Source organism: Eleutherodactylus coqui, chromosome 3 (genome assembly GCF_035609145.1).
Source record: "Eleutherodactylus coqui strain aEleCoq1 chromosome 3, aEleCoq1.hap1, whole genome shotgun sequence".
Classification (NCBI taxonomy): Eukaryota; Metazoa; Chordata; class Amphibia; order Anura; family Eleutherodactylidae; genus Eleutherodactylus; species Eleutherodactylus coqui.
In genome coordinates this window covers 17,015,219-17,033,927 of record NC_089839.1, presented here as the reverse complement: position 1 = coordinate 17,033,927, position 18,709 = coordinate 17,015,219, and the positions used below count along the sequence as shown (strand labels likewise).

General features: G+C 44.0%; 1 pseudogene; it reads right to left on the bottom strand.

Annotated features, from left to right (window-relative positions):
- Window positions 1–1,860: 1,860 nt before the first annotated feature.
- On the bottom strand, window positions 1,861–14,721 carry LOC136620083 (DNA polymerase alpha catalytic subunit-like; annotated as a pseudogene).
- Window positions 14,722–18,709: the final 3,988 nt, after the last annotated feature.

Sequence of the window (18,709 nt, the reverse complement as noted above, 5' to 3'; positions counted from 1 at the left end):
GACGCCCTATAACATGGCTTATTGGTAAAGATGGCAGGCGTGCTCGGTGAGATTTGCAGGGACGTTTTTGAGGAGTGTTTGTTTAGATGCGCTTTTGCCTTTTTTGGGGCATTTAGGCTGGGGGAGCTAGTGGCCCCCGGTAAAGGGGTTCAAGGTGGTTTGGCGTCAGAGGATGTTATACTGCTGGATGGCAGGGTGGAAATTTGGCTGCGTCGGTCGAAAACAGACCAGGAAGGCAGAGGAAGAAGAGTCTGTTTGGGGCAAGTTACGGGGGCGGTTATGTGCCCGGTGCGCTGTTTCAGGGAGTTCAGGAAGCACCAGAGACATGAAGTGTGTCCGTTGTTCAGACATGAGGACGGCTCTTTTTTGTCCCAATTCCAATTTACAGGTGTGCTGAAAAAAGTGGTAGCTGTGTTAGAGTTGGCGGGTACAGGATACTCGTCACATTATTTTAGAATTGGGGCCGCGACAGAGGCGTCAAGTCGTGGGTTGCCGGCAGAGGTAGTGAAGGGAATTGGGAGATGGGCTTCAAGGAGGTATCAGTTATATGTTCGTCCTGAACTGCCGGACTGTTAGTGGGAGGTTTTTGAATGGGAAGCCAGGTATGAGTGCTTGTGTATTCTGTGTCTGGGGGAGGATGGTTATTGATTTGTGGTTTTTCTTAATTTTCTTGCAGGTCGAGAGTATCCAGCTTTCGTCTGGCTATTGGGCCATTCGTATGTGTATTGGAGGGCGGAGAGGGCCAAGTTGCGGCCTACTGGCCGTTAACTAGGATTTAGTAAGGATGTGGCATTGGTTAGGTGGTTAGGCATCAGGGGGATGAAATGGTGCCAGGTACTGCGAGAAGTGGAGGGTTATGTACGGATGGATCGGAGCCCAGATATCTTAGTGGTACATGCGGGCGGCAATGATTTGGGTAGTCGCCCAGCGCGTTAACTGCGCAGGGATATACAATACGATTTCCTTAAAATCCGCATTATTTTCCCGAAGCCGATTGTTGTGTGGTCGGAAATTATGCCGAGAAAGAGTTGGCGATATGCGCGGTCCATGAAAGGTATTAATAGGGCTACGGTGAAGCTGAACCGTCATGTGTCGGCTTTTGTGTCCAGAAATGGGGGAGTGAGCGTAAGACACTTAGAACTGGAGAAAGGTATTGGGAGCTATTGGGCTGAGGATGGGATTCACTTGAACGACGTTGGGATTGATCTGTGGGCATTAGGGATTCAGGAGGGCATAGAGGGCCTTATTGTTGTTAGGGGGCTGCGCAGGCTTAGGGGTAAGCCGTGCTAGCTGTGGCGGGTGGGGAGTCCTTGGAGTCGGTGGAAATTGTGTGGCGGGGAATCCCTCCCTGGTAAATTTTATGTGATCTGGTGCGGGGGCGGCGGTTGACTCCCTTCGGCCGTAAGTCTTAATGGTAGTAGCCACCCTTTGGAAGGCTTGTGTTACCCCGGAACCTGTTTGTCTGGTGGTGGGCAGGTTTCTGTTCATGTTATGGTTGCACCAGATTTTTGTGGCTCCAAAGACTCCCCCTCATATATTGTGCTTTATTTTATGTATTGTTGTTGTCAAAATAAAGTGGCCGCTGTGGCCAAAAGAAGGAGTTGTGTATTTATTGGTAAAAAGGGGGTTTTTGGCTACAGCGGAGGTTGTTATGGCCTCCCCGGGTCAAGGATCTCACTGGAAATGATTCCATTAATGCAGCCGTCCTTTTATCACTTAGGGCTTCAGGAATACAATCTGCTGACAGATAACTGTAGAACATATAAAAACATTATTGTGAAACCATACAGATCGCCTGCAGAAGACTTTTAACCTATAGATGTATCTAAACCTCATCTTAATGACAACATTTAAGGGGTCTTAACACTTGAAGGCAATTAGTAGGCACATTTTGTATTTGATTACACTCAGGGTCTGGAACAGTTTGCTCAGATTTACTTCAGAGTATCCACTCCGTGATAGAAGTTGGTCGACGACATGTTTTACTTTCTTGTATGCAGCTTCTGCTTCTTCAAGAAACCTTTTTCCTGTTCTGAAACCACCTTTTCCAGTACATAATCCCAGTCAAAGATAAATCTATAGAAACACAGCTGGGTGTACAAGGCCTTCTCAGGACATCCGGGTCTTAGGGTAGCCTTTAGACAGGCCTGGCATATAAGACCACTGCAAGAGAAGTTTAGGGGTAGACTACGCGTCTTGTTCTGGCAGGTCTGTTCTTCCCACAAAAGCCAACCACTGGAGTACTTCTTTATGTGTCTTCTTATATCTAAAAGTAACTTATTTTGCACCTGAGCAACATGATTAAGCGGTGAAGCACCACATTCTGGTTTACTACATCTTAATAAACTGGGTTCGATCTGTAGTCCCGATCCGTCAAAGACGTTGTCAACTACATTTTCTGTTTCACACTTTGGGCAGCAGAACTTAAACCGCTCACGGTCTCTCGACTTCTCTTCATCAGTCAGTTGAGTTGGGCCACCAAGTAAATCTTCATTCTCTTCATCTTTCCGATATTGCTGCTAAACCCGAAACAGAGGGATCAAGACCTAACCACGCAGCAATAAGTGCAGAATCAATCCCGTCTATGGGCTCACAAATTGGAGATACTACTGGGTGAACTTGGTGTGACAAGTAGTATTGTGTGTCAATGGAAAGGTCTTGCTTTTACAGCTGTTTGGGAGCATATGCTCTCTGGTTGGCACTCAGATTTGACCCATCTTGGCATATATGACATATGAAACTGTATCCCCAGCTTTCATTTTTCTTCCTCCTTGAGAATTTATCCACAAGGCAACATGTCCATGGGGCAAACTTTTTTGTCTGGGTAGTCCTGTGGATCCTTCGTTAGGGCCTTATTAATCTCATACTGGCTAATGGAGATGCTGCCATTTATCACATTTTCTCCAATGTCCATTAGTTCTGAATGTTTTCCATGATGGCGTCTTGGGGCTGATCCGATAAATCACATAATTTCCAGCCATTTTAGCAAGTTGACACCAGTCTCTTCTGACAGTGTCCAGGACTTTAATTTCCTGTTTAGTTACGTACTTCCCATCGGCCGTAGGCTCTATAATAAGTGCAACATATTTCTTCTTCTTTAGCAACAGAAGTGACTTAAAGATGCCATCATTATCTATCTCCAGCAGCTTGTAGGATTTATTTACTTCACTTTTAACCTTGTTCCCCAACGTGAACACTTCAAGGTTGTTACAATTAGTGTTTATCATGATAGAGTCTGTGTCGCCATATGTGACTTTAGAATCTGCAGTAAGAAAAGCCCAGACAGCCATACATGCTTTTGGCAGTAAGCTTCAGAGCCTTCTGCCATATGTCATACTGCAGGTACATGTCTGGATTTCCCGAGGTAAGATTCCCATTTCTAAATCTGGATTAGGTAGTTCTGGAATCTCATCTTGCTCCTCACTGTCTCTTGCATTCTGAGCATTAGCAGCTGTTTGCTGCACTGTGGTGAAACAGATGTTATAGTCCTGGATAATGGAGGACTAGAAGCTGTTGAAATCCAGAAGCAAAATGAACTTGTCATAAAACCCAATTTTGGGTCTAGGACTAAGCCACCAGAGTATGCAGCCTTCCGACAACCTTTTTTATTTCGATCTACATTCATATTATCATCTTCGTCAACCACAACCTGCTGACTTTTTTTTGAAAGATGGCTTATCAGGTACTAAGATGTCATTTTCATAGAAAGCATGAAGCAGGTATTCATTTGGTTCAGAACGTCCCCCCCATCAGGGTCCTTGACAAGAAGTTTCCTGCTATATTGGTGATCTGTAAGGACAAGGGAAGGACGTTAAACTCGCACATGATCTGCAGTATGGACCTGGCATCCATGAGAGTGTTCTCCAAGAGGAAGAGAAGTTGTGAGGAATCACCGTATGCATGACGAATGTGTTTTTCATTCAACTAAACATCTTTTGAAGAAACTGGCACAAATGGATAGTGACATTTTCTTTTTAACCAGACACAAGAAGGCACATTTAATTTCCAAAGGACTTTACCTGAAGAATCCCATTCTGCACACCTATAATACCCCTTATACACAACGTCTTTGCTATAGGACTTCTGAAAGACTGCGGAACCACCTTATCCACGTCTTCTACAATAGCAAGAGAAAGACCCTTGTGGAGATACAAACTTTAAGGAACACACTTATAGAGGACTTGAAACTGAGAAAGCAACACTACGATGCTACTCAAGAACAAGGAAAAGAAACTCCAGAGACTTCCACTCAGAGCGGGCCTATACCCAATCACCGATTAGGAACACGCCGAGTCCAGAGCTGGCCTGTACCTAAACACCAATCAGGAACATCACGAGTCCAGCATGATGAAGCAGAACCCCTAACAGGACATGAACAAAGGTAAAATCAGCTGTGTTATTAATCTGTCATCTCACAACCCCAGTAATGAGGAGCTCACAGTTCTCTCCAGGGGACTTTCATTCTGTCCTACCAAAACACTTGATAAAATAGAACTCTGCAGTGACATGGAGGAATATTTCAGAAGACAGAGCCTGAAAGAGTTCTTCCATGACAAAGAGGACATAGGACCTCCAAGAACTCAAAACACAGGAGAAATTAGGGACCAGGAAGAAGTCTGATTGGATACCCCCTCCTGGCCGTAATCCCACCTTGGATAAATATATAGACTCCTTTAGACATGAGGTGCAATCTACTATACTGGACAAGCAGAAAAGGAAAGCATTTAATGTCAATATGCAGGAAAGAAGGGCCCTCCGTGCACTCAAAAACAACAAGGAGATCACCATTAAGTCTGCAGATAAGGGTGGTGCTATAGTCCTCATGAATACATTGGACTACAAGAAAGAAGTAGACAGACAGCTGATGGACAGATACTACACCAAAATGGATCAAGACCTGACTCAGAAATATATGAGGGGATTGAGAAAGGTCATCAGAAGTCTGTCTATGGGCTCCACAAAACTTCTGGACTTGATACCAGAGAACCCTAGGATTGGTGTATTCTACATGCTTCCCAAACTACACAAAGTTGACAACCCAGGGAGGCCAATTATCTCCAGTGTGGGAAACCTCACTGAAAAAAAAACTTAGGATGGGTAGAAGGTGTCCTCAAACCACTGGTGAGGAATACAAACAGCTACTTGCAGGACACCACGAACCTACTGAACAAACTGTCAACCATAGGTCCCCTCACAGATGGCACAATCCTGGCCACTATGGATGTGGAGTCTTTATACTCCAACATCCCACATGAAGATGGACTGACCGCCTGCCAGGCACACCTTAAGGCCAATGGGGTTGCCTCTGAATCCGTGTTACAACTCAATAGATTCATCCTCACACTCAACTATTTCTCCTTTGACAAAGAGATATTCCTGCAACTTACCGGTACTGCCATGGGCAGTAAAATGGCACCGCAATATGCTAACCATTTTTATGGCAAAACTGGAGAGTGACTTTCTGGCCTCCTGCCCCAACAAACCATTGGTCAACTTCCGCTTCATTGATGACATCATATTCATCTGGACCAAGACCGAACAAGAACTAATAAAATTTCATGAATATTCAATGCATTCCACCCCACCATAAATTTGACATTAAGCTACTCGCATACAGAAATCAACTTTTTGGATACCACCATAAAAACTCATACCTACCCTGGAAACCGATTGATCGGCCCACATACCTCAGGTGGGACAGCTTCCACCCTAAACACACCAAAAAGTCCATAGCCTACAGCCAGGCCATCAGATACAACCGGATCTGCTCCAACTCAACAGACAGAGAGGCAGCCCTGGTCCACGGGAACTCAGCAAAGGAAATTGCTTGTATATCATCTTTTATTCATAGGCGCCCTTCAAACTTCGCCCTGATCCCGTGTGGATCATTATACACTTAGGACTATGTTGCCGCTGCCATGACAATATGTTTAACCTGAGTGGACATTGTTATAAGTATTGTGAATATGTGTTGCCAGGAGCGCCGATGTACTTCCGCCCTGAAATATCATGTCATGGGGGGGTTTGTTTTATCACTACATAAGGGACACTTTCTGTCTGTGTATTGAGCTTGACAAAGATGGCAGCAGCCGTCGAAACGTCGCCATGCTGTTTTACTTCTGGACCTATGCCTATGAATAAAAGATGATATACAAGCAATTTCCTTTGCTGAGTTCCCGCGGACCAGTGCTGCCTTCCAACACCACCTTGTTTACAGCTTATCTTTTGGATCTTTGGTATCCAGGATCCGGCAGGCGTGCACGGTGAGTATTCGATATTTGTTCCTCCACACCTTATTTATGGTGGACACTGCTTTGGTGCTGCTGTTTGATCGTAAATTTGCACTGTACCATGGATACAACACAGCGCGCACATATTATTGGAGATGATGATTGTGATATCCCCGTAATGGGATTAGCGGGGTTGTCCAGGACGTTTACATACACGCTAGCAGAAGCGGATAATATTCTATGTAGAACAACATCTGATGTAGCTTTTCTTGAGACGCTGATATTCGTTCCTTGCAACGGAAACATGAACAGGCACAGCGACGCCATATCGCATTACAGCTACATGCTGCAATCTTGGAAAGCTATTACGCAGCAAACGCATTCCTAGGGGACTTCGGCCCCATGTGCGCCCTACCCTCATGTCGGACAATAAAGAATTTTGTGCTAAATTCGTGGCTCTCTCAAATAAGTATGCTAAATCTAGAATTTTTACTTACGGAAATTTCTCTGGCCGCTGACTCTGCCATGAAGCTTGAAAAGGAGCTACTGGATGTGGTGGGGGAACAGGAGTGGTCACAATTAAAAGATTAATGTGACGTTATTCTGAAAAAATACAAGGAGGAGATGGAGGCAAATAAGAAAAGGAAATGGCAACGAGACCTTGATGATTACAAGACAGGCGCTGTTTACAATTGGCAGGTGGCTACAGCTGCTGGACGAGATCGTTATGATTCTCATATATCATCTATGCCCAGACAACGTGGTCCAACCAAAAGGCGCCAATTCAGAAGAAAAGGCATTGATTCAAGCCTCATATATACCTCTGATTCTGCAGAGGATTCTCGGGCATCTACTACTAGAGGAACTCGTACTGACCTCTTTTTTAGGGACCCGCCCTCCATCTGCCACTGGAACACAACATCTCCGAAAGGACTCAGACGAAGAGGGGGGCGGAGACACAAAAGAAAGGAACAGACCACGAATGGTAACCCGAGCGAAACAGCAGAAGAACACCCGACAGTAATCAACATATCTTCTAAGGTACTCACTGAAGTCGAATCTAAATTACTGTCAAAGGGATTATCATTTTGCCCATCTCCTGATTTAGACTGGTTCCAATTGGACTTGGACTGTAGACGACTGAAAACATATTTTGGCTCTTTACCACAGTCTGCTTCCCTTGATGTTGCACAGTCCACCTCCCGAGATGGGTTCACATCTAGGGAGGTTGGACTGCGTAATAAGAGCACTTTTGTCCCTCCCACTACAGACCAGTGTGTGGATGTTTTTGAACACTTGGTCCGAAAGGACATCTCACAACTCCGTATTTCGTATAAATAGAGTCCATCGTAATAATCTTCCCAAAAATGGGTTGTCTACATTGCATACATTGAGTAATGATGAATCTATTGTTATCCACCCGGCAGACAAGGGGGGCTCCATGGTCATCATGGACTCTCAGAAATACACAGCAGAGGTTATGCGGCAGCTTAATAATGAGACATATGAGGCTTTGGCTACCGATCCCACATCCACCTTCCAAAGGAGCTTGCGGCTTCTTCTCGATGATGCTCTTTTTGAGGACATCATCGACAAGCAATTGCATGATTTTCTCATGGTTCAACATCCGATCACACCAGTACTTTACATCCTCCCTAAGGTCCATAAGAGTCTTGTGGACCCGCCGGGTCGGCCCATCGTTTCGGGCCGCGGCTCAATTTATAATAACTCTTCTCGCTTTCTTGACGTCATTTTTCGCAAACACGTGTATACAGCTCGTTCATATATACGGGATACATCAGATTTCTTATCTAAGATTAAGAATACCATTGTGGCTCCTAACGCTTTTTTGTGCACATGCGATGTTTCGCTGTACACAAATATAGATCATGCATTGGGTACAGATGCAGTTAGAAACATCCTGTCACATACAAATATGTCTAACAAGAATTTACATTTCGTTATGTCTCTCCTCGACGAGGTTTTACTCAATTATTTCCTATTTGACGGCATTTATCGCCAACGCATAGGAACAGCAATGGGGACGAATGTCGCCCCAACAAAAGCGAATTTGTATGTAGCCAGCGTCGAGGAGTCGGAATTATATACCTCCCCACACTGCACTTCGGTCCAGATGTGGTGGAGGTATATTGACGTCTTCTTTGTTTGGAATGACACTGAGGAGAGATTAGAGCTATTCCTCCAAGATCTCAATAACATCCAACCTAAATTAAAATTCACATTGACATCTTCGAATCAACATATCCAATTTTTGAATGTCCTGATTTCAAAGACCACTCAGGGGTTAACTACGGACCTATAAGTGAATCCCACAGACCGGAATAGTTTATTACGGTATGAGAGTTGCCACCCACCCAATATGACCAAATCACTTCCATGGAGTCAGTTCTTAAAAATTTGACGAATCGTGGACGATGACTTCATCGATGAACGGTTGGCCCAAATGTGCCATAAGTTCATCGACAGAGGATATCCCAAAGAACTTGTGGAATCATTAAGAATGCGCGCTAAATCACACGATCGCAATAGTTTACTGACACCAAAATCACGAGGTGATAAACCTATAACTAGAATCCCCTTTGTCAGCACCTATAGCTCTATCAGCGGAACCATTTCCCAAATCCTCCGCAAAAATTGGTCTATACTTGGTATTTGTCATCCCAATATGCCCGAGTTTGCAGAACCTCCCCTTATGGCCTACAGACGGGGACCGAATCTACGTGATAAACTTGTCCACACATATGCGGACTCTATTGGGAGAACTTCCATCGAGGGCAAAACAGGCAACTTTCCATGCATGTCATGTGCCCACTGTAACAACCTAGTGAAAGGCACCTCATTTACTCACCTACATACAGGTAAACTACACTACCGTTCAAAAGTTTGGGGTCACATTGAAATGTCCTTATTTTTGAAGGAAAAGCACTGTACTTTTCAATGAAGATAACTTTAAACTAGTCCTAACTTTAAACAAATGCACTCTATACATTGCTAATGTGGTAAATGACTATTCTAGCTGCAAATGCCTGTTTTTTTGTGCAAAATCTACAAAGGTGAATAGAGGCCCATTTCCAGCAACTATCACTCCAGTGTTCAAATGGTACAATGTGTTTGCTCATTGGCTCAGAAGGCTAATTGATGATTAGAAAACCCTTGTGCAATCATGTTCACACATCTGAAAACAGTCTAGCTCATTACAGAAGCTACAAAACTGACCTTCCTGTGAGCAGATTGAGTTTGTGGAGCATCACATTTGTGGGGTCAATTAAACGCTTAAAATGGCCAGAAAAAGAGAACTTTCATCTGAAACTCGACAGTCTATTCTTGTTCTTAGAAATGAAGGCTATTTCATGTGAGAAATTGCTAAGAAATGGAAGATTTCCTACAACGGTGTGTACTACTCCCTTCAGAGGACAGCACAAACAGGCTCTAACCAGAGTAGAAAAAGAAGTGGGAGGCCGCGTTGCACAACTAAGCAAGAAGATAAGCACATTAGAGTCTCTAGTTTGAGAAACAGATGCCTCACAGGTACCCAACTGGCATCTTCATTAAATAGTACCCGCAAAACACCAGTGTCAACATCTACAGTGAAGAGGCGGCTGCGGGATTTTGGGCTTCAGGGCAGAGTGGCAAAGAAAAAGCCATATCTGAGACTGGCCAATAAAAGAAAAAGATTAAGATGGGCAAAAGAACACAGACATTGGACAGAGGAAGACTGGAAAAAAGTGTTGTGGACGGATGAATCCAAGTTTGAGGTGTTTGGATCACAAAGAAGAACGTTTGTGAGACGCAGAACAAATGAAAAGATGCTGGAAGAATGCCTGACGCCATCTGTTAAGCATGGTGGAGGTAATGTGATGGTCTGGGGTTGCTTTGGTGCTGGTAAGGTGGGAGATTTGTACAGGGTAAAAGGGATTCTGAATAAGGAAGGCTATCACTCCATTTTGCAACGCCATGCCATACCCAGTGGACAGCGCTTGATTGGAACCAATTTCATCCTACAACAGGACAATGACCCTAAACACACCTCCAAATTGTGCAAGAAGTATTTACAGCAGAAGCAGGCAGCTGGTATTCTATCGGTAATGGAGTGGCCAGCGCAGTCACCAGATCTGAACCCCATTGAGCTGTTGTGGGAGCAGCTTGACCGTATGGTACGCCAGAAGTGCCCATCCAACCAATCCAACTTGTGGGAGATGCTTCTAGAAGCGTGGGGTGCAATTTCACAAGCTTACCTCAACAAATTAACAGCTAGAATGTCAAAGGTGTGCAATGCTGTAATTGCTGCAAAAGGAGGATTCTTTGACGAAAGCAAAGTTTGATGTAAAAACAATGTTATTTTAAATACAAATCATTATTTCTAACCTTGTCAAAGTCTTGACTCTATTTTCTATTCATTTCACAACGCATGGTGGTGAATAAGTGTGACTTTTCATGGAAAACACAAAATTGTTTGGGTGACCCCAAACTTTTGAACGGTAGTGTATATAGCATCAAATATGGGTTCACGTGTCATTCCAGATAGGTCATCAACGCAATTACCTGTCCGTGTGGTTACATATACGTGGGGGAGACTATCCAGATGATTAAGGACAGGATCGGTCAGCATAAAAGCACGGTCAGAACTAGAAAATCTGATGTACCCGTGGCAAAACATTTTGTGGAGGCGGGGCATACGGTAGCCCAGCTCCGCTACAGGGTTATAGATCATGTGCCACGCAATAGTAGGGGCGGAGATAGAGAACATAGACTAAAATTGCTAGAGCTAAAATGGATTTTCGAGCTTAATACGCTTCACCACAGAGGCCTCAATCTCGATTATCATGTTTCTCCGTATTTGTAATCATTATTTGCTGCTGTTGTTCTCATTGAAATTATCCTGCATTTCCCGTTTTTTGTTATTTTTCGGATTTTGCTGGGGTTGCGGCTCTTCTATATTTTTTCAACAGAAGTGTTATGCCCCTGGACTATGCATCGTGTTATGCCTTTTGGTGACGTGCCAAGAATTTGGCTTACTTATTGTCTGCTTTCTTGAATCACATGCAATTGCTCATAATAAACTCTTTCCTTTGGCACCTTGGAGTATGTGTCTTGTGCTTTACACTTATTCTTAATAACCTTGGTTGTAACCCTGGGGGCCACTACGCATGGGGGCCGCCATTTGAATAGTTAATGTATTGATTACCACACACTTGTGAGTACCTCTGGATACTTTATTTTACTCCACATAGATGGTTCCTTATATTATGCATACTATGGATATGACTAACACATTGTTACATTGATCTTGACTGGTGAAGTCCACGGCATTTGCACTATGTACTTTGATTTATCTCATGACCCCTGTGGAGGTACCACGTGGTGTGCGGTTATGCCCCAGCGGTGACATGCGGCTTATGACATCCAGGTTTGAAATTGCTATTTGATGCCCTTTTGCAACCATGGCTATTGCCATGGATATGTGGTTGATTGCGGCCGTTTTTGATATAAGACATCGGGCACATGCGCCATCATTAGCGCCCTTCAAACTTCGCCCTGATCCCGTGTGGATCATTATACACTTAGGACTATGTTGCCGCTGCCATGACAATATGTTTAACCTGAGTGGACATTGTTATAAGTATTGTGAATATGTGTTGCCAGGAGCGCCGATGTACTTCCGCCCTGACATATCATGTGCTGTGACCTACTTCCGCTTCCTTTGGGATATACTCCCTATAGTTAACATTGAGGACATTCTGAGCATGCTCTGTTAGGAGCGCTGATCCACTTCCGCCCACACATACTAGAGGCAGTGACGCACTTCCGGTTGGACGTGTCTGACAGCTGAATATGACACTGAGCCGTGATGGTCCTGCAACGCCCAGAACACAGGTATTTATCATTTCACTTAATTTTATGGGGGGTTTGTTTTATCACTACATAAGGGACACTTTCTGTCTGTGTATTGAGCTTGAGAAAGATGGCAGCAGCCGTCGAAACGTCGCCATGCTGTTTTACTCCTGGACCTATGCCTATGAATAAAAGATGATATACAAGCAATTTCCTTTGCTCCTTTGCTGAGTTCCCGCGGACCAGTGCTGCCTTCCAACAACACCTTGTTTACAGCTTATCTTTTGGATCTTTGGTATCCAGGATCCGGCAGGCGTGCACGGTGAGTATTCAATATTTGTTCCTCCACACCTTATTTATGGTGGACACTGCTTTGGTGCTGCTGTTTGATCGTAAATTTGTGACAGAGAGGAACATTAACACAACCTCAAAAAGACATTTTTAAATCAGGGCTACCATCCCACCTCAATTGATGATTAAATCACAAGAGTCATCAGGATACCCAGAAACCAGCTACTCCAATACAAGGAGAAAGAACAAAATGGACGTATACCTCTAGTAGTGACCTACAATTCACAGCTAGAGGTACTAAGGAAGACTGCAAAGAAACTCCACCATACCCTACACAAGGATGACCGTCTGAAAACCATATTCCCGGATCCTCGGCATCTGTGTTACAGGCAACATCCAAATCTGAGGAACTGTATAATCAGGAGTGCATTGTCCTCTGACACACAAGAAGGAGCTTATCCCTGTAATGTAAGGAGCTGTAAGACCTGCTCACATGTACTGACTACGGACAGGATACGGATCCCCAACACACAGCAGGACCATAAGATCCCAGGGACATTCACATGTTCCTCATCCAATGTTGTGTACCTGATCCTGTGCAGTAAATGTCCTGTTGGGGGGCTTTATATCGGGGAAACCGGACAGAAACTGAGAGCCAGGATGAGATCTCATCGCCACTCAATTACAGAGGGAAAGACTGAACTACCTGTGGCAAAACATTTGTGTGGTCAGGGACACAGCATAGAGCAGATGAGAGATATTATACTGAAGGGCAACTTCAAGTCGCAGCATCACAGAAGAATTTGGGAGTAGAAATTTATGGTCATATTTGTCACCCTTAAGAATGGATTGAACCTCAGCCCGGGATTCTTGCAGAAGTGGAAAATATGAAACGTCTGAAGGAGGTTAAGAGGGATGTCCTCCTCCGAATCATTAAAAATTGTTTTTTTTTCTTTTGCTTTAAAACTTTATAAAAATTCATTGTCTTGACTTGTAATAATGTTGCCATCCACTAGGTGGTGCTGCATCTCTTTCCATGTGCAGGTTGAAGGAGAGATAAGACACATCATAAAACTGTCCTTAGCTCAGTGGACTGATTTACGATGTATGTCTCCACTCTGTTTCTTTGGTGTTTTACGTTTTGAGTCCCAAATTTCTGTGTGAACATTTATTTACATCAAGAGGGGTGTCCCCCCTCCCCTCTGCATCTGTATGTTATAATTATGTGCCATCCAAACTAGTTTCATTCAATAGCCTGACGAGGGGGCGAGATCTCCCTAAAAGCTCGCTGTAACATCATGTATTTTTGTTAGCCATTAAGATATATCTACAAGATTACGTGGTTTCTCGCTCTGTAAATAATCACACATTACGAATGTGTTCTGGAGGAATCATAATGCCTTCATTTATCAGTATATGATGGACTAGTTCAGACAAGTGGTAGCTTTTACAGCAAATTAACTCCTTTGCAGAGATCTCAATAATCACAAATTATTTGACCGCACGCTGCATTTCTTTCAGCAAAGCCGCTGCAACTCCATAGTTTCGGCATAGTTGATCGCCTAAGTCGACCAATTTTTGATCAAAATGGAACCTTGCATAAATTAATCCTTTGAAGCAGAACTTCCAAGATCAAAACCATCTATCATGACCCACAACAACATCTGGATCAAGTTCGTGGATTTTTGCTAGGGAAAACCCCAGAAGAGTCCCTTCAGTTCGGGCAATGTCAACCTTTAAATTCTTTCCTTTCAGAGTTTCTTTATGGTCATATGGGACAATGCAGTCACTAGGCTTAGTAAGGACACAGAAATGAGTTTGGAAGGGAGGCTGTGGAGGTGCCTTGTCCAGGGGGGATAGGGGTGAACTAGAGCAGCCAATGCAACAATCTTTTTTGAGGAGTCTTTGGGTTCTGAACAGTCTTCATACTGAGAGACAAGACAACAATAGCAGGTGGTGGCATATGTTGAACATCATTCACCAGATCAGGCTTAGCCACCATTGCTTCAACTTTGCACCAGCTTATAGGCTGGCTGTTCAGCTGTCGGCTCTTTATCTCTAGTCAGCTGGGCCCTTTTATCTTCCGACTAAGCAAGAAAAGCTCCAAGCTTTACATATTTGTTTCAAAGACACGTGAAAATGTTTCTCCCTTTAGGTCCTGAAGAACTTGGAGCAAGTCTGCGGAATATTGAACCTCAAGATACTTGAATTTCATGATTTTATATTTGTCTGCAATGCCATCAGTGACCTCCTGGTAAACATTCATCGTTGTCACACGAACACCAGTGTCTTTTCCAGATGGCAGCTGAATTCTATGGCGCTTGCAATTATGCCTTGGTGATATCATGATCCGTGCGGCGCTCCGCACGGATCATGCTCGGGCAACATGAGGAAGTATATACATGCGCGCTATGCTTTACAGGCTTATTGGGGCAAAGGTAACAAGCGAACTGGTTGATGGGGCGGGTGCTACTATCGTCATAGAGGTTGTACCGGAGTGATGACGCGCACATAGCGTAATATAGCGGCGCATGCGCGTTGTCATCAGAGAGGTCACTAAGGGTAAGGGCAATACCTGGATTGGTTACTCATTGGCGCATGCACTTCTTGTAGACATTACAGAAGCATTTTGAATCTGAACGTAAACATATGATATCCTATAACCTTCATATGGCAACTCTACACGAGTACTACCAAGTAAGAAGAATTCCACGGGGCTTACGCTCTAGTATGAGACCAACGCTGTTATCAGATAATTCTAGTTTCTGTGCCAAATTTGAAGGTATCATCAATAAATGTTCGTTCGACCTCATGCTTCTTAACATTGAATACTTGTGCTTGGAAGTGAAAAGAAGTCGTGACACTAAAAAATCTCGAATCAAAAATTGACGCATCTCTCAAAAAATATCAGGAGGACATTGAAGCAACGAAGTGGACTAAGTGGTACTGAGATGCCGAAGATTATAAGAATAGAGTCTACAGCTGGCAATTTGCACGTGGCAATTATAACAACGGTACAGCCTCTAGAAGACATCCTCGCTGGGGACGGATGGGTGGCCATAAACGGAAGGGCGAGTTCGGGTTCACTTCCGTTGGCTCTGACTCAACGGAAGACTTGTCTAAACAAGCTACGGAACGATCTACCAATGCTACACATTTTTGACCAGCGCTCTCCGATGAAGTCGCGGATAAATCCACGCAACAGATTGGAATCCGGAGAGGGGGGGCGGAAGAACAACAGGACACGTAAAAGACACTATACAGACTCGAGCGACAGCCAAAAGAATTCCGTAATGTATGACCATTCATTGGTGGTAAATATCTCGTCCCTTACATTGTCTGATTTGGAAACTTCGGTGTTGTCAAGAGGTCTAACTTTTTGTCCTAAGCCTATGATAAATTGGTTTCAGCTGGAGGTTGATTTAGATGCCTTTATGAGGCGTTTGAGATTGAAGGCGTTTTTTTCCGCCTCGACGGAGAGGGGAGAGGTGGGTGGGGCGCAGACCAACTCCCGTGAGGTGTTTTCCTCAAAGGAGGTTGGTCTCCGCCCCACCAGCCAGTTTCAGCCTCCAACAACTGACCATACAATTGAAACTTCCTGTAAACTTGTGAAACAAGATGTTGGCCATATAAGATTCCATAGGTTGTCTAAACCATGTAAATCAAACTTGAGCAAGATGAGATCACAGCTGTTAAGAACTTGAGTAAGAACAAATCAGTGGTAATTAAACCGGCAGATAAGGGTGGGGCTATTGTCGTCATGGATAAATATGTTAATGAGATTCAGCGCCAATTGGGCGACCCTAATACATATGAACGATTGAGATATGACCCCACCCTACGTTTTCAGATGCAATTGCGTATTTTGATCAATAGAGCAGTCGAGAACGCCATCATTGATCAGCAACTTGCCGATTTTCTATTGGTGTTATATCCTATCACGCCTACTATTTACGCCTTGTGCAAGATTCATAAGAACTTGGAGAATCCCCCGGGAAGACCAATCATTTCCGGGAGAGAATTTCTCGTTTTCTAGATAGAGTATTGAGAGTTTTTGCTATAAGCGATAGATCATACATACGTGACACTAGTGACTTTTTGAATAAGATAAAAGTAAGAGTTAGTGAACAAACGATACTAGTGTCACTGGATGTGGTCTCGCTATACACCATAATCTCACGAAAAAGGGTTGGAGGCGGTGCGTGAATACCTAATAGAGTTGGATTGGAATAATGGAACGATTCAATTCATCTTAACATTGCTTGAATTCATCTTGACTAATAATTTTTTCATCTTCGACAATGTCTTCTACCGACAATGTTGCGGAACCGCAATGGGGTCGAATGTGGCCCCAACATATGCCGTGATTTGTATGAACTATATTGAGAAGAAAGGGTATTTACCTCCCCATCCTGGCACTATGTGCGTGGATGATGGAGGTATATTGACGATGTTTTTATGCTTTGGGACGGCTCTGATGAGGAGTTGGTTTCGTTCCATAATGAGCTTAATGGCATTCTTCCGGAACTCAATTTCACAATGTTGACATCAAAAACTGAACTACAATTCTTGGATGTATTAATCATTAAGAACTACCGGTAATATATTAGAGACTGACCTTTTCACCAAGGTGACAGATAGAAATAATCTGTTGGTATTCGATAGTTTTCATCCAAGAAGGACCATTGAATCCTTACCCTGGAGCCAGCTTCTTCGGGTAAGACGTATTGTCAGTAACGACAAGATTGATGAGAGATTGAAGCAAATGTGCTCCAAATTTGTGGCAAGAGGTTACCCATGTGAATTATTGGCACCACTTGCAGACAAGGCTCGATCACTTTCACGAGATCAATTATTGATCCCTAAATGTAGGGAAACAGACTATCAGTGTCCCATTTATATCAAATTACAGCCCTATAAGCGACCAAGTAATGAGAATTATTAGGAAGCATTGGCCACTACTGTCTAGGGGCTGCGGAAATACTTCTGAGTTTCTTTCTTTCCCTTTAAAGGCGTACCGACGCGGTCAAAATCCTAAAGACCGATTAGTGCATTCCTATTTACCTGATGTCAGTCCTCTCAGTCAACGTACCTTTCTTCCAACTAAGAAAGGGAATTTCCCCTGTCTCCGCTTCACCTGTTGCAGCAACATGAGCAGGGGTAATACGTTTAACCATCCCAGAACTGGGAAAGTCGTCTACATAAGACATAGATATACTTGCCAGTACTCTTATGTTGTGTACTTAATATCCTGTCCATGTGGCTTATATTATGTGGGCGAGACGATCCAAGAGATCCGTTCCAGGATCACTAAACATAAGAGTACGATTAGAACTAAGGACACTGTATTGCCCATCCCTAAGCATTTTTTGGCCTTGGGGCATAGTATTAGGCCTCCTTCAGACGGGCGACACCGCATCGCTGTGAGAAAATCGCTGCGATATTGCATCGCTGTACTGTATGATATTGCTGCGATTTTCTCGCAGCAATACCGCGATTTTGTAACGCTACAAAGTCGCAAGTGACGCTCCAAAATCACGTGACTTTGTAGCATCTGCTACTGTCAAAGTTGCATCGCATCGCATGCAAACCACGTTTTCGCGCGATGCGATGCAACAGAGAGGAAGCCTCCATAGAGAAACATGGGCTACAAAACCTAGCGAGTCGCGGGCATATCACCGGACCTGCGAGGTTTGTGTGTTGTTTTGTAGCATGCTACAAAACATCTCATGTGTGAAGGAGCCCATAGGAAACCATGGGCTTTACATACATGTGATTTGTAGCATCGTAGCAATGCTACAAAATCGTGCGACTGTCGCCCATGTGAAGGAGGCCTTAGCCAACTTAAGTTCAGGGTGCGGGCACACGAGCGTCGTCATTTTAGCGCGAGCGGCGTAAAAACGTTTCGTCGGTCGTATATTTCGTCGATTTTTAAAACGCTGTATCGCCTGAACACACGATTGGCGAAGCGTTTACGAAAATACGTCGGCTAGCAATTAAGCGACGCAAGGGTGATTCCAATAATGGAATAATGTTGTTGGGCGGAGCATTGTAATTCCATTTAATGCAGAGCACTCAGTTACTCTTCAGAACTTTTCACCCACGAGAGTTGTTGTGTATGTGCGTGTTAGTTCTGCACCACGAAGATTATGTTTCCGTTGTCACGGGAAGAGGCAGCCTTTACATGGCTGGTGCATCGCCGCCTCTGCGCCAGGTGTAGAAGACGGCGACTTCTGGTCGGGAGTAATTATGCTCCTCAGACTTTGGTGCCCGACTTTGGAGCCCAACTATTATTGTTAGCTGTGTAGTCAGCCTTGTAGACCATTAATTGTCAT